This window comes from Ovis aries, chromosome 9, assembly GCF_016772045.2.
Source record: "Ovis aries strain OAR_USU_Benz2616 breed Rambouillet chromosome 9, ARS-UI_Ramb_v3.0, whole genome shotgun sequence".
Classification (NCBI taxonomy): domain Eukaryota; kingdom Metazoa; phylum Chordata; class Mammalia; order Artiodactyla; family Bovidae; genus Ovis; species Ovis aries.
Window position 1 is genome coordinate 57,318,679 of NC_056062.1, and position 17,040 is coordinate 57,335,718.

General features: G+C 43.5%; 1 protein-coding gene across 5 annotated transcripts in view; it reads right to left on the reverse strand.

Annotated features, from left to right (window-relative positions):
* Positions 1-17,040, reverse strand: part of PAG1 (phosphoprotein membrane anchor with glycosphingolipid microdomains 1) — a 166,154-nt gene that overhangs the window by 72,472 nt on the left and 76,642 nt on the right. The window contains exon 3 of one of the 5 annotated variants that reach the window (XM_042254357.2): positions 12,794-14,307. The exons of the other annotated variants lie outside the window; for them this stretch is intronic. The gene's annotated coding sequence lies outside the window, so the exon portion shown is untranslated. The remainder of the gene's footprint in view (positions 1-12,793; positions 14,308-17,040) is intronic. 5 annotated transcript variants of the gene reach the window in all.

A 17,040-nucleotide genomic window follows, 5' to 3' on the forward strand; every position in this document is an offset into this window, starting at 1 on the left:
CCAGTAATGTGAGTGATGGTGAGAAACAGATGACACTTATTCCCGTCACTCACCTCCTGCGTGGCCTGCTTCCTAACCTGCAAAGGTCTGGTCTATGGCCCAGAGGTTGGGGACCTTTTATCTAGAATGTACAAAGAACTCTTAAAACTCAATGATCAAAAGACAAATAACCCAACCAAAAACAGGCAAAGGATTTGAGTAGACATTTCTCCAAATGGGGCTTCCCTGGTGGCTTAGTAGTAAAGAATCCACCTGTCAATGCAAGAAACGCAGGTCCAATCCCAGGGTCGGGAAGATCCCCTGGAGGAGGAAATGGCACCCTGCTCCAATATTCTTGCCTGAAAAATCCCTTGGTCAGAGTATCCTGAGGGGCTACAGTCCATGGGACTGCGAAGAGTCAGACACAAGTGAAGCGACCGAACACAGCACATGGCAAAGCCAAGTGTATCTTTTGCTGGACTCCCTGGAGTTGTTGCACTACAGCAGGGTCACCCAGCTCCACTGAACACTATCACAGTCTGGGACAACCTGAATATAATTCTGTGTGGGCCAAGTTCTCCTTCAGGTCCCATCTCAGACCGTGACTATCTCTGAGTGTGGACAGCAGCTAATTACCACAAATGATGACTGATCTAGTCAAACAGAAATCCTATCTTTTCCACGCTGACTTCTTTTTCCTGCTAAATGGAATTTCAGGGTTTCTGAAACCAGGTAGCTACTCAACTACGACTGCCCCCTACCCCGCCCCACCACCGCACACACTAAATCAGCAGAAGCCAAGCTCAGCACTTCTTCTCCACCGTCTTCTCTGACAGTTCTCATGGGGTCTCTAACCAGGTTCTTAACATGGATGAGGTCATTCATAAGAGGCTCCAACAAATGGACTCTGGGAATTCATGTTGGGTTTTTTTTCCTTTTTTTTTAAAATTGGAGGATAATTGCTTTACAATATTGTGTTGGCCTCTACCATACATCAACGTGAATCAGCCACAGGTATACATATGTTCCCTCCCTCCCGAATCCCCTCTCATCTCCCACCCCATCCCACCCCTCTAGGTTGTCACAGAGCACTGGGTTGAGCTCCCTGCGTCACATGGCAAATTCCCACTTGCTATCTATTTTACACATGGCAAAATGTACACATTTCCACACTCTTTTCTCAGCTCATCCCACCCTCTCTTTTCCCCACTGTGTCCACAAGTCTGTACTCTAGGTCTGCATCTCCACTGCTGCCCTGAAAACAGGTTCATCAGCACCATCTTTCTAGATTACATATGCATGTGTTAATACACAATATTTGTCTTTCTCTCTCTGACTTAGTTCACTCTGGATTATAGGCTCCAGGTTCACCCACCTCATTAGGACTGATCTGAATTTTGGTGACTAACCTGAAGGCTCACTCTAGCTAAAGCCTCTTAGAGGAGCTAAAATAGAACTTGAATTCTGGGCCACTGGGACCCCCAAGGGATTGGTTACACACTTGACAGATGGCCTGGCCCAGCTGCCATTGCTGAAGGGAGGTTTAGGGAGAGGAGCACTTCTTGAAAACTATGCCCTGCGGCCCCTCCTAGGGCAGCAGTGATGATGCTGTTAGCAAACCTTGCGATCTGGGTAGATAAATACTGGGATCTGGTAGTACAGACTTGAGCAACTCGACTCCAAATTCATGCTTGACAGGCCAGACATCTAGTCAATATGAGACTAGATTCAAGGAGCTCCTTTATAAGGAGACATTTACTCAAGGAGTTCAATGAATAATTCTCAAATTTAAAAGAAATTTAAAGGCGACTTATAAATCCAACCTCAATTGATACTTGAACCCTTTCTCCAGTGTCTGTAACTTCTAGCTCGTGAGTGCAATGTAAAAACATACTTGGCTAAAAACAGCAGTTAAATGCTCTAAGCAATGAATCACGGTGCCTAAGATACAATAATCACTCAATATTTATTCACTGTTTGAGTGAATTTTTAAAAATCAGAGCAGACTCCAGGATATTACAGTAATGAAGCTGCTCTCACTTGCAGTCCCTGAAGACAGAAAAAGGAGGAGGACTGTAGGTCGCTCCTGATGGACGTATTACCATGGCAATATAGCTCATGTGCAAATGCCAGCTAAGAAAACACTAGCCTACCCATGTTCTAGTGGAAATAAGCGCTTCCCAGGGAATCTGCCCACCAATTAAGGAGATGTGGCTTTGATCCCTGGGTCAGTAAGATCCCCTGGTGAAGGAAATGGCAACGCACTCTAGTATTCTTACCTAGGGAATCCCATAGACAAAGGAGTCTGGCAGGCTACAGTCCGTGGGGTCTCAAAGAGTTGGACACGACTTAGCGATTAAACAACGGCAGCAAAATGGAAATAAACCAATAAATAAAACCTCAACATGCATGAAAGGCGTCTAGGGGCTTCCCTGGTGGCTCAGTGGTGAAGCATCCATCTGTTAATGCAGGAGACATGGGTTCAATCTCTAGTCTGGGAAGATCCCACAGGCCCTGGAGCAGCTAAGCCCTTGTACCCCAACTATTGAGCCCACACAGTCTAGAGCCCGTGCTCCTCAACAAGAGAAACCACTGCAATGAGAAGCCCACACATTGCAATGAAGAGGAGCCCCCACTTGCTGCAACCAGAGAAAATCCCACACAGCAACGAAGACATGGCACAGCCAAAAAATAAATAAATTTTAAAAAGTTAAAAAATGAAAGGCTTTGAGAAGGAATCCCTTTCTGTCTCTGGGAAGCATTGTTAGGTTTGAGCTAGGGGTAAGGAAGGCTTGTGGCTATAGACTAGTTTGAGTCCTGGTTCTAATTTCTAGGGTTATGCAGGACAAGCCCAGAACTGTTCTACAGGGCAACATCTAAAATACTTAAAGACACATTTGTAAAGAGATCCCTGTTCTCCTGCCTTTGAGTGTCCCCTTCTCCATTTCAAAGAGTGTAGTTCTGAGTACCATCTAGTGTGACTCAATCCCCTGGTTCGCTCCCTGGAGAAGGGAACAGCTACCCACTCCAGGATTCTTGCCTAGAGAATTCCATGGAGAGAGGAGCCTGGTGGGCTACAGTCTATAGGATCGCAAAGAGTCAGACACGACTGAGTAACTAATACTTTCATTTTTCACATGACTCACTCCCTGGGTGGCTCAGACAGTAAAGAATCTGCCGACAATATAGGGAACCTGCATTCGATCCCTGGGTAGGGAAGATCTCCTGGAGGAGGGCATAGCAACCCACTCTAGTACTCTTGGCCAGAGAATCCCATGGACAGAGGAGCCTGGCTGGTTACAGTTCATGGGATTGCAAAGAGTCTGATGTGACTGAGTGACTAACCCTTTCACCCATTAGCATGACTCAAAGAGAACAGAGGCTGCAAGGAGAAAGGAGCTGAGCCCTGGCCAGGCCTACCCACGAGAACAGAGTAGGCAGAGAGCCCAATCCAGCTGCAAAACGCAACCCAGGAACCAAACACAACATCTGATGGACAAGGTAACCTCGATCTGATTTAGGAAATTGTCCTCATCTGGGTTTCAGGGATGGTGGGAGGGGAATTCTCAGGACCCAGCTATCATAGGGAGGGCAGAGCTCTCAGCAAGGAGCAACAAGCCGGTGAACCAGGAAGGTGCCTGCTACCATACTTGAGGTCTACTTATGGCTACAGAATCTGGCCACTGGGCAAGGAGGCAGGGTAAGAGGCACAATTCTTGGCAAGATCATGATAGATCATGGTACCCAAAGTAGATTATGAGTTCCAGACACTGAGACAGATGGGAAGAGAAAGAGTTAAACTTAGAAAGTCCAGCAGTGAGTCTCCTGGGAAACTGGAGTCATGCCTGGGATCTTACATTTGGATGGTAAGGAAGGCTACTTGGAATGCAGCAGTGGTCATCCCAGTGGTCAGCACTGAGGCAATACCATTCTCAGCATGGGAGATCAAAATTCAACCAACAGTCAGCACTGAGCAAGACGACTGTGGGCAAGACAGAACGTGATGGGTGGATGCCTTACACACTGTGGGTAGGCTTAGACATCTTAAGTATTTCCTGCTATAGGGAGAACAATTCAAAAGCATCAATTCTTTGGCACTCAGCCTCTTTCATGGTCCAACTTTCACATCTGTACAAGACTACTAGAAAAACCATAGCTTTGACAGATGAGGTTTTCTAAATAAGAGTGTAGTATCCGGACTGACACACGTAAGAGTCCTGTGCTCATCTTCACGGGTGCAGTGTTAATTCATCTGGAGAACTGCCTTCGAATAAAAGAAGGTCAGAAACTGAAAGACTCAGCCCCCAGCATGTCTCCTCCTACCTTCTCTGTGATCCTCCCAACGAGGTCCTCTTCATGTATCATCTCCCCTGCCCCTGGGGAACTAAACATCTCTCTTTACTGCCTTTTTGCAAGTTAATTGGTGGCAATGGTAGTGAGGTGCTCTTGATATCCCTGTGCTATATCTGCCTTAGATTTGGGTCACTGCGTTAAATGTCGAGATGTTCTCCAATTCCGTTTCCTTCATTTGTGATTATATTAGCCATCTCACCCAGTTTTGGGCCATGCATATTTCTAGTGTTTTACCCAAGTGAGTTCTCATGTTTCCTAGAACAGGATTAGGTTCAAATTGCTGTTGTTATTTAGCTGCTAAGTCATATCTGACTCTTTACAACCCCATGGACTCTAGCCTGCCAGGCTCCTTTGCCCATGGGGTTTCCCAGGCAAGAATACTGGAGTGGGTTGCCATTCCCTTCTCCAGGGGATCTTCCTGACCCAGGGATTGAACCTGTGTCTCCTGCTTTGCAGGCAGGCTCTTTACCTCTGAGCCATCAGGAAAGCCCTAGGTTCAAATAACAGAAACCATTTTCCAGGAAGAGAGTAATTTGCTAATGTTTCCTCTCGACAGACTTATAAAACCACTTACTAATCAAGCTCAGTATACATACCCTCTCTTTGTCCAAATATTAAACGTTAGCAATGTGATATCCTTTTGGTTAAAGAATCAAATATATCTCTAAACAAATATGTGTTATTTGTTATTAATCCTTCTGAATTCTATAATGGGTTTAAAAAAACTGTCAGTATAATAGATATCAACCTCAAAACAAAGACATATTCTTCTGTTAAAATTTCAATATTGAGCCTTTCACTGAAGTCATCCAAGAAAACTACATAGTACTCAAAACTACATATGCTCAATGGTACAGCAATTATATGGGCTAAGGCATACTGTGAAGCCTGGAGACGGAAATGGCAACCCACTCCAGTGTTCCTGCCTGGAGAATCCCATTGACCGGGGAGCCTGGCAGGCTATAGTCCATGGGGTCACAGAGTTGGACACAACTGAGCACGCGTGCATACTGTGAATATTGGAAAAACATAACTTATGATGCTTCCTTCTCCTGCATTCTTATTTTCCTTGGGCTTCTCTTGTTAAGCTCCCGCATGTTTTCTGGCCGTTTTTCTTGCTGGTTCTCCCAGCTGTCTCATCTTTTCCACCCGGCCTCCCTCACCTCAGATTGCTTTAACTCACACTTCCAGCCTTCCTGGTATTTACCATGCTAACACTTCTAGTCATCACACCATCTGATGTCTCTTGCTTCATTTTCACACAATCTAACAGCTGAAATCCCTAGTGTATGCAAAGCAGCAGTCCATTAAGAAAAGAGTGTTTTCTGGGATTTTGTTTTCCTTACTGAGAACAAGAAAAATGGAAAAGGCAAGAAAGAGTGGTTCACAGAGGTGTCAAAGAGAGACCACTCTGAAGATAAGATGAAGGGAAAAAAAAAGGATTTTTTTTTTAAGCATCAAAAAGATTATGACACTGTGAAAATAATTCCTTCTGAAAATCCCCTTCACTGGTATGGGTGATTTAATGAAAATAATCCCCTTTTCAAGAAGACTGTATTCAAGGGAACGGAAGATGAAAATCCTTCAACACAGATCCTTATACTATCTACAATATATGGAACGCAGGGAAGCATAGATACAGTAATAATACATATACTGAGTCATTAACAAATGACACTTTATTAGACATTAATAAATGACATTATTATTAATAAAAATAATTCTTTTTCATTAGTATTGTCACTTGGAAAGAGGCTTAAAATGACACCTTTTACTATAAGCCTTATCTGTAAGCCTACATCCCAAGTGAGCAAGGCTTGGGCATGAATTTCTTGCAGTTTCAATATTAACAGAGAAAAAATAAAAATGACCAAAGCACTCAACAGTGAAAAAAAATCCTTTCTTGATGGCAAAAATCAGAATATTTTGTTATGCAAATTTAATGTATTTAAGGAAAGCTGCATGCCTTTCAAATATCTGAACAACAAGCAAGGTAGCATAAATACTAACATTAAAAAGCTTAGTTTCAGAACTTAAATCTTGCTTCAGCAAACAGAAAATAAACTGACTCCTCTAAAGGTTAGTTTATGAATGGGAAGTTAAAATATTTAAAGACATCCTAGCCAATGTAAATAAACAGGGAATAATAACCCAGGCAAACAAAAAGGTCATTCATTCATTCATTTCCTTATTTACCTTTCAATGGTATTTCTTTGCTGAAAAAAAAAGTAAAGATTACTGCATTCCCTCCCACTCTGTGCATCTGGGAAGCTGTCTTTTGGACTGGGTCTTAGGCGGCCATATATTTAGCCTATAGCTTTGGCTAGGTTCTGCCTAATGATGGATACTTAACTGGGTAGCCAGCAGGCCCACTGCTGCTGTTTATCCCAGAGCCCAAGATCAGCCTCTGAACATGTCCTGATGAGGAATAACCAGCTTTATCTTACCCTGGGACCACTCAAAGGGCGGCGACGGTGGAGAGTTGCTGATCACGGATCTTTTCTAGAAGAAGTTGTGCAAATGGATGTACACGTGTTTTGTGGTGGGCAGGAGTGAGGTGGTGGGGTGGGAATGTAAGAAGACTTCTTCTTGCGTAGGAAGCTGAGGAAAGAGACCTGAGGTTTGCCCATGTGTACATTCAAGGTTCAAAAATTCACAGAAAAATACTGACTGCTAGGAGTCCCAGCCTCAGAGTAATTCAAGACAGAAAGGGCCCTTCCCTCTCTTCTTAAGGTTCTGAAGAGCTGGCTGTGAGGTCTGTGTTGACCTGAAGCAACAGGTCTGTGGGGTCAGAGCACAGGTCACACTTGAGCTCTGGCTATTTACCCCATTATTGAAAAATTGTTGTCTGTAAAGTCTCTGAGTTTCAAAGGGGTGTGCAGGGGTGTGACTTGGTCCTTATAAAGGGGAAATTTGAGAGATGCACACAGGAAGAACACCCTGGGAAGCCTGGAGGTAGGTTGCCACCATCCAAGGATGTACCAAGAGCTGGAGAGAGGCCTGCAACAGGTCCTGTCCTAGTACTTTCAGGAGGGAAATGGCCTTGCTGACACCCTGATCTAGGATACATTTCTAGATCTAGAATACATTTCTGATGTTTAAGCTACCCAGGCTTCCCAGGTGGCTCAGTGGTAAAGAATCTACCTGCCAGTGCTGGAGATGCAGGAGAATCAGGTTCCATCTGGCTGGGAAGATCCCCTGGAGAAGGGAATGGCAACCAGCTCCAATATTCTTGCCTGGAAAATTCCATGGACAGAGGAGCACTGTGGGCTACAGCCCATGGGGTCGAAAAGAGTCAGACATGATTGAGCAATTGAGCACATGTGCACGAAGCTATACAGTCTGTGGTACTTTGTTATGGTGATTCTAGGAAATTAATAGAACTAGTACATGAAAAAGTGGTTTCCAAGTTTCCATATATATAGACTTCTCAGGTGGTACTAGTGGCAAAGAACCTATCTGCCAATGCAGAAGACATGAGACACGGGTTTGATCCCTGGGTCGGGAAGATCCCGTGAAGAAGGAAATGGCAGCCCACTCCAGTATTCTTGCCTAGAGAATCCCCTGGACAGAGTAGCCTGGCAGGCTAGAGTCTATGGGGTCACAAAGAGTCAGACATGACTGAAGCAACTTAGCACATGCATGCACACACACACACACACACACACACACATACATATAATATTTATATACACACACATATGAATCACTTTGCTGTACACCTGAAACTAACATAACACTGTTAATCAACTATACTCCAATAAGAAATTTGAAAAAAATAATAAATAGGACTAGAGATGAGTGTTAGCAAGGCAGCACTCATCACTTTGGCTTCTCATATCAAGAAGCTGACACAGCAACCCAGCAGCTACACTGGAGTTATTTCTTCATTGTGTATGTGTGTTAGTCGCTCAGTTGAGTCTGACTTTTTGCAACCCCATGGACTGTAGCTCACCAGGCTCCTCTGTCCAAGGAATTCCCCAGGCAAGAATACTGGAGTGGATTGCCATTCCCTTCTTCAGGGGATCTTCCCCCACTCAGGGATCGAACCCAGGGTATCCCACATTGTGGGCAGATTCTTTACCATCTGAGCCACCAGGGAAGCCCATTTCTTCCTTATATGAATTCAGGTGAACATTGAAATAACAAGCAGGTTCACATAATTCATGATACAACTTCAAAGGAGCAATTTGTATTTTTTAGACAGTGTTGTCAATAATAGACTGACTACTCAAACATCATGAAGCAGAGTTAGAGAAAAGTTGCAGTCATCTCTTTAATCTTGAGGAAAGTTCTGAGAGGATTCCCTAAGAATATGATTCAAGGGAACATTGCACTCACAAGCAGGATCACATAATTCATGATACAGCTTCAAAGAAGGAATTTGTATTTTTAGAGATTGTTGTCAATAATAGACTGAAGGACTGATTACTCAAATATCATGAAGCAGAATTAGAGGAAACTTTCAATCATTTCTTTAATCTTGAGGAAAGTTCTGAGAGAATTCTCTAAGAATCTCACTTAACAAAATTCCTAGGGACTTTTTTTTCTTTTGCTTTATTGGGACATCTCTTTAGACTGATGTCATGGCTCAGTTTATTTTCTTTGACTCTTGGGTCATTCATGTTTTTCCTTGAATTCATCCTTAAGTCTGCCCTGCTTTACTGTTTAGCACTTGTGCATATTTCAGAGTTCAGTTCAATCGCTCAGTCGTGTCTGACTCTTTGCAACCCCATGAATCGCAGCACGCCAGGCCTCCCTGTCCATCACCAACTCCCAGAGTTCACTCAGACTCACATCCATCCAGTCAGTGATGCCATCCAGCCATCTCATCCTCAGTCGTCCCCTTCTCCTCCTGCCCCCAATCCCTCCCAGCATCAGAGTCTTTTCCAATGAGTCAACTCTTTGCATGAGGTGGCTAAAGTACTGGAGTTTCAGCTTTAGCAACATTCCTTCCAAAGAAATCCCAGGGCTGATCTCCTTCAGAATGGACTGGTTGGATCTCCTTGCAGTCCAAGGGACTCTCAAGAGTCTTCTCCAACACCACAGTTCAAAAGCATCCATTCTTTGGAGCTCAGCTTTCTTCACAGTCCAATTCTCACATCCATACATGACCACAGGAAAAACCATAGCCTTGACCAGATGGACATTTGTTGGCAAAGTAATATCTCTGCTTTTGAATATACTATCTAGGTTGGTCATAACTTTTCTTCCAAGGAGTAAGCGTCTTTTAATTTCATGGCTGCAATCACCATCTGCAGTGATTTTGGAGTCCCCCAAAATAAAGTCTGACACTCTTTCCACTGTTTCCCCATCTATTTCCCATGAAGTGATGGGACCGGATGCCAGGATCTTCGTTTTCTGAATGTTGAGCTTTAAGCCAGCTTTTTCACTCTCCTCTTTCACTTTCATCAAGTTAGGTTAATGTAATTTTAGAGCGAAAAGAAACTCTGCAATATTTCAGCTCAACTAATTTTAGCCACAAGGAAGCTGATGCCCAGCTGTGATCACACAGCTGGTTAAGGCAGAGGCTGAACCAGAACCACTTTTCATTACCTCCAGATCTGTAGCCCTGGCCTCACCATGTTCCACAGAAGCTACCTGTGCATGTCTCCTTCATCATATAAATCTGGCTTCAGAGTTGGTTTTTTACATCTCATTCAAAGATTCTCCTGCAATGATGCATTCAGAGCAGGTGTACCAAAATGCTCATTTAAATATGGACTACTGGTGATATAGGTAAGTTTCTGGTTGAGGACACTGGCAACTGATCATACATGACTGCTCTTCAGTACACTGTTATTTTTTATGGTGAGAGTGCTAAGTCGCTTCAGTCATGTCCGACTCTTTGAAACCATATGGACAGTAGCCCGCCAGGCTCCTCTGTCCACGCGATTATCCTGACAAGAATACTAGAGAGTGTTGCCGTTCCGTTCTCCAGGGGATCTTCCCAACTCAGGGATTAAACCCGTGTCTCTTATATCTCTTGCACTGGCAGGCAGGTTCTTTACAACTAGCGCCACCTAATTTTTTTTTTTTAAGTCTCTTCAATTCATTTACTATCTAGCATATATTTCCTTTAATCTGACCATAGAACTAATAGGCATTATATATAACCCAGGTTTTATTTTCTTCTCTGTTTTGATCTCTAGGCTAATGGCATTTTAAGTGAGATGTGAAATCTGGGCTTTACTTACTGTGGCCCTCTGTTTGGGTGTCTGGTCAAAGAAGGAATGTAAGTCCATCTACTTGGTTAAGTAAGGCAGAAAGGGGAAAGGGAAGAAGGAAATAAGAAAAAAGGAGATTAGGTTTGACATAAACACACTTCACTTCAGTTCAGTTCAGTTCAGTCGCTCAGTCATGTCCAACTCTTTGCGACCCCATGAGTTGCAGCACGCCGGGCCTCCCTGTCCATCACCAACTCTCGGAGTTCACTCAGACTCAGGTCACTACAAGGCGTAAAACAGATTGCTAGTGGGAGCCTGCAGGGTAGCGCTGGGAGCTCAGCTCAGGGCTCTGTGATGACCTAGAAGGGTGAGAGGGGTGGGTGGGAGAAGGGGTGGGAGAGAGGTCCAAGAGGGAGGGGATATGTAAACATATAGCTGACTCACATCGTTGTACAGCAGAAACTAATTATAAAATTAGCTTTTATAATTACATGCGAATAAACAAAAACAAAAAACAGAAAAAAGAGAAAGGAAAAATAAGCTTTAAAGATTTAGAAAAAGTAAAGATTGTGAACTCCCTTAGACAAAGATACGATTTCTATCACAGTTAGTAGAAATCCTTAGACAACAAACGCCCTAGGAGCTAACACGGCTGCATCTTCCCATGTGAAACAGCTGAGAGCAGTTTCCATATCAATCTGTTCAAATGGAGAAAACTGAGGTCACTCACAAGCCTGGAAAGAAGAAACAAAGACGTCCCCCGAATCCAACTGTGAGAGAGGGAAAGACATACAGCAGCAGCCTCCTCGCTGCAGAATTACATTCTTTTCTTTTTCGCCCGCAATCAACAGGTGTTGCCATGGTAACTATACTGTGGTTAAGTAGTAGTAGAGGTAAGAGAATCTATACAGACCCACATAAAGGGGAAAAGAAGAACAGTGTGTTGTACACACACGGACCTCAGATCTTGCAGGATGAGCAACCAGAGGCTCACGCTCCTGTTCACCAGTGCCCTGTGCTGCTGGAACAGGGCTCAGCCCAAGAGTGTGGTCCCTGAAGAGCCAGGGACTCTCAGGGCAGGTTTTCGGGCCTCAGTTTACCTTAGGCGGTAATTTACATCCTCACTCCCGCGCGTACACTTCATAGCTCTGTGATGACTTTGGGGGGAAGGTAACAGTTTTGTATAGTAGTGTCTGGAAACTTGTAAAAAGGGAACATATGTCACTGAACAACTTCCTTATTGTCCTCCTACTTCGCTCAGGTAGTGTGTTTAGTGATAATTTCTTGGCTTTTCCCCTCCAAATGGAGAAGTGAGGGTTTGCATGCAATGAATTAGTGAAATAATAACAGCTATTTCTTCCTGTGAACAACTATAGCCAATATTTGTAGCCCTGGTATCAGGGTGATACCCCAGAGGCTGCCTGGGATTTGAAGCCCATTTCTCCAGCCCTTCCTCCATTGCGTGCGAGTGTGGTCAGTCATTTCAGTGGTGTATGACTCTTTGTGACTCTACGGTCTGCAGCCCACCAGGCTCCTCTGTCCATGGGATTTTCCAGGCAAGAACATTGGAGTGGGTTGCCATGGCACTCCTCCAGGGTATTTTTCCTACTCAGGGATCGAACCTGCATCTCCAGCATTGCAGACAGATTCTTTAAAGCAGAGCCACCATGGAAGCCCCTTCTTTCATTACTCACAGCTAATGACAGTATTCCATACCTTTGGCATCCCAAATACATTAGTATCACAAATGATAGAATGTTATTTCTGAAATACTGCATTTTTATTTTGTAAGCTATTGTTGGTGACCCCCTGAAAAAGCGCAACCTATCCCACTTACCCAGCTTTTTGTTGTTGCTCAAAGGACCACTCCATTTTATAAATAAATAACATGGATAAATACAGTTTGCTGACTTCTGTGATCCTTTAAAATTAGTTAGGACAGCTGATGAAACAAGTTTGTTAACGTCTGAAAGGTTTAGCTTGAGAGACAAATCAGTGTGGTATCAAGGACACTCTGCTAAGGCCAAGCAGGCATCAATCAGGGTGCTGGGCAAAATAACAGCAGCTGAGGAACTGAGGTGTGAGACCTGCCTTTTCTTCTCTTGCCCATTTCTGGGACTCAGAGTCCTGCTCCCAAAAGAGACAGAAGCTACTGCAAAGGGTTGATGTGAGGCTCAAATGAAATAACGCCTATCTATGAGAGCATCATGTTGTTCATAAACATTAACCACTAGGCAAATTAAAAGCGGATGTTGTCGCTTTGTTTTTCAAGCTATCTGCAATGCTGGTGTTACCTGGTCCACATTTTTGAGGATAAAGCAGGCCACAAACTTTTCACATGATGTTTTTGGCAGAAAAGCTCTTGTGATTAGTTGGAGGTGCTTATCTCTCTGGACGTCACTGTCTTCTACTAGTTCCTGTTCTTTTTCGTTCGCAGGCTGGCAGATGTGTATCATGGGATGCGTGTGTGGGTGTGCGTGTGCAAAAGAGGAAGAAGGGGCAAGGGAGGGAGGAGAGAAAGGAAGGAAAAAGGAGAGGAACAAATGAGTTACCAAAGTGAGAAAGAGCTTTCATTCCAGTTCCTCAGATATGTAGCCATCCCTGCTGGCATTTGTTACTCTATGTACTATCTGTGGGTCCCTAAGCATGGCCTTACCCAGTCTTCAGCAGAAGCAATTCTACTCTGCTGATGACACCGATGTCTGCCACTGACTCTCCTCTCACGATGCTGTTTCCCCATTTCTATGCCAAGTGGCTTTGCCGATTGTAGTTCAAGATGCATGAATCCTTCTGTCTCTCAACTAAAACCCTAGATCTCTTTTACAGTAAGATACACAACTTCTGTCTTTTTTTGTGCGCTTATTCTTCTAAAAAGCAAACAAACAAACAAAAAAAAACCAGTCCCCTCTTTAAAATGTCCTTTTACTTCTGAGTGTTTTGAATTCTTGGCCCCCACCTCATCCCTTCCATTCTGTCTCCCATCTTCTGCTTTCCTTAAAGCCTGCTGTTCATCACATTCAACTGCTGACTGAATCACCTTACATTTTTGATAGAGTTGAGGGAAAAACACTTTAAAAAGGCTTTAAAAGATATAAAAGTCTAAAGGTATTTTTTCTTTCTTTGTTACATATTTGCTATGGTTCTCTACACAATACATTGTTCAACTGTTTCTTCATGTTCACTTATTACACCTTAGAGAATTTCTGTGTTAGTAAACACTGAGTTATCTCATTTCTTTGAACTACAGAGCATTCAATGGTATTACAGACATACTATATTTAGACATTTCCGGGCCAATGGATATTTAGGTTATTTCTGGTTTTCCTAAGTTAGAAACAGTGTTACAAAAAGTTACTCTTGCAGACATATCTCAGAGGCTTAAGAGTGGGAGCGCATGGATGGGACTGACTCCTAGGCATGGAATTGATGGTCATAGAGCATGTGCACTTCTTGTTCAATTCTCTCTCTCCTCCCTGACCTAAAACTAAAGTTGCATTAATATACAGTCTATCTAACTGTAAAAGAGAGTGTACTTCTCAGTTCTGTTGGGCTTCACCACCAATCATATTAATTTCTCTTAACAACTTCTGGGATTCTTGGATATCCTTGTCTGTGGATGGTGTTTCTTTCAGATTTGTCAGTGCTGTTGTGGATTTGTGATTTTCTTCATTTCTTCTTTTTTAAAATGTGGTGCATGAAGGATAAAGCAGCACCCCGCAGAGTTGGTCAGCTATGAAGTGCCATAAAACCTCTTGTCCAACCTCTTGCCCCTTGTGAATTCCTCCTTCACAGCTGTCCAAGTCACCCCCTGAAATGCAAAAATAATCACCTGACTCTCCTTCTTAAACTTGGTCAATAACACCCTGATGCTTGGTGGGTATTATGGGTTGGATTTTGTCTCCTAAAAATATATGTTGATATCCTGGCCCTCAGTATGTCAGAATGTGACCACATATGGAAAGAGGATTATTATAGAGGTATTTACTTAAGATGAAGCCACAAGGGTAGACCTTAATCCAATAGGTCTGTGTGCATCAGTTGCTCAAGTGTGTCTGACTCTTTGTGATTCTGTGGACTGTAGCCCACCAAGCTCCTCTGTCTGTGGAATTCTCCAGGCAAGAGTACTGGAGTGGGTTACCATTTCCTTCTCTAGGGGATCTTCCTGACCCAGGGATCAAACCCTAGTCTCCCACTTTGCAGGCAGACTCTACCGTCTGAGCCACCAGGGAAGCCAACAGTACTGGTGTCCTTACAAAAAGGGGGAAGTTGGACAGAGAGATAGACATGCATGGAAGAAAGAAGAAGGCAAGAAACACATGGAGAACACCAAGCAAAGATGGAGGCAGAAGTTGGAGTTATGTTACTCCAAGTCAAGGAACTTTTGGGGCTACCAGAGGCTGAAAGAGGCGAGGAATGATCTGACTCCATGGGTTTTAGAGGAAGTATGGTCCTGCAGAGTTGCCCCGGTGGCTTATGGGTAAAGAATCTTCCCTACAATGCAGGAGACGAAAGTTTGATCCCTGGGTTGGGAAGATCTCCTGTAAGAGGAAATGGCAACCCACTCCAGTATTCTTGCCTGGGAAATCCCAAGGACAGAGGAGCCTGAGAGGCTACAGTCCATGGGGTCACAAAAGAATCAGACATGACTGAGCGACTCAACAACAACATGGTCCTGCAGACACTATGATTTGGAATTCCAGCCTCCAGAACTGTGAGAAAATGAACCTCAGTTGTTCTAAGCCACTCAGTGTGCAGTACCTATGTTACAGCATCCACAGGAAATTAATTCAGGGAGTAAAGTCAAACTCTTAGGCAACTCACACAGTATCTTTCCCACGGTGTCTCAGTGCCCTCAGCAACCCACTCACTGCCTTTCCTACCAATGCCCTACTTCCTTATCTGCTCATGTCTCAAAGTTCTAGGATGCTTCCTAGACCCATGCTTTTGAATACCCTGCTTCCTCTACCCAAATTCCCTTCTCCACTCTGCAAGAATTACTAATGTGCCTTAGCTAATTTCCAGGGTCACCTCTGTTATGAGCTGTTTCTGACATTTCCCTTCTCCCCCAGAGTCCCCAGATACCTGTTCTCCTGAGTCCTCTCTGTGCTGGCTCTAGAGTATTCTGACATTATTTTGCACTTGCTTGTTTATACACATCCATCCTCCTCTTCTATGCTGTGGAGTTCCTTGAAGGAAGAGCCATCCAATGTATTCTAGCAAAAATCCCTGCATATAACATGCTGCAATAGGATTTGGCTCAGCGAACAATGCTATGAAAATATAAAAGTTGTATGCAACTTAATGTTTTTTAGTTTCTATTTCACATTGGAATATAGTTGATTTACAATGTTGTGTTAGTTTCAGGTATATAGCAAAGTGAATCAGTTATACATATACATACAGCTAGTATTATTCAGATTCTTTTCCCACGTAGCTACAGAGTACTGAGCAGAGTTCCCTGTGCTATATAGTTGTTGTTCAGTCACTAAGCTGTGTCCAGCCCTTTGTGGCCCCACAGGCTGCAGCATGCCAGATTTTCCATCCTTCACTATCTCCCAGAGTTTGCTCAAACACATGTCCATTGAGACAGTGATCAGGGATGCCATCCAGCCATCTCATCCTCTATTGCCCCTTTCTCCTCCTGCCCTCAATCTTTCCCCAGTATCAGGGTCTTTTCCAATGAGTCAGCTCTTTGCATCACATGGCCAAAATATTAGAGCTTCAGTTTCAGCATCAGCCCTTCCAATGAATACTCAGGGTTGATTTCATTTAGGATTGACTGGTTTCATCTCTATGCAGTCCAAGGGACTCTCAAGAGTCTTCTCTAGCACCACAATTCAAAAGCATCAATTCTTTGTTCCTCAGTCTTCTTTAAGGTCCAAGTCTCACATCTGTCCATGACTACTGGAAACATCGTAACTTTGACTATATGGATCTTTGTTGGCAAAGTGATGGCTCTGCTTTTTAATGCACTTTCTAGTATGTGCTATCCAGTAGGTCCTTGTTAATTATCTATTTTATATATGGCAGTGTGAACCTATTGACTTTATTCTGCTAAATGTCTCTCATGCACAGAGGTGGAGTAAAGTAGGTCTGCGATGATGACAAATGATTGATGCATACAGGTGACACTGGCTGAAAAGTACTTTTCTACACACTGAATTTGTGGCTACTTTCAGCTTATTATTATTTTTGATGAGACTCATTCTTCTAACCAGTTGCATTTAGGAACATCACATTATTCCTTCAGATATTATAAAGTGGCAGTTCCAATCATCAAAAATAAGGCCATCACATCATGTCCTCTGACTGCTTTCTTCATTAGAATGGTTTGTTACAGGCATAAAGTTGACCTGTGGTTGCCTAGGGCTGGGGACAGTGCAGGAGATGGGGAAATTGAAGTGGGTGGTGACAGCTAAGGGGTGAGGGACTTCCCTTTAGAGTTCTAAGAATGTTCTAAAATGGATCATGATGATGGTTGCAAAACTCTGTGAATATACTGAAAACCACTGATTTATTAATTAATTAGGTGAACTGCATG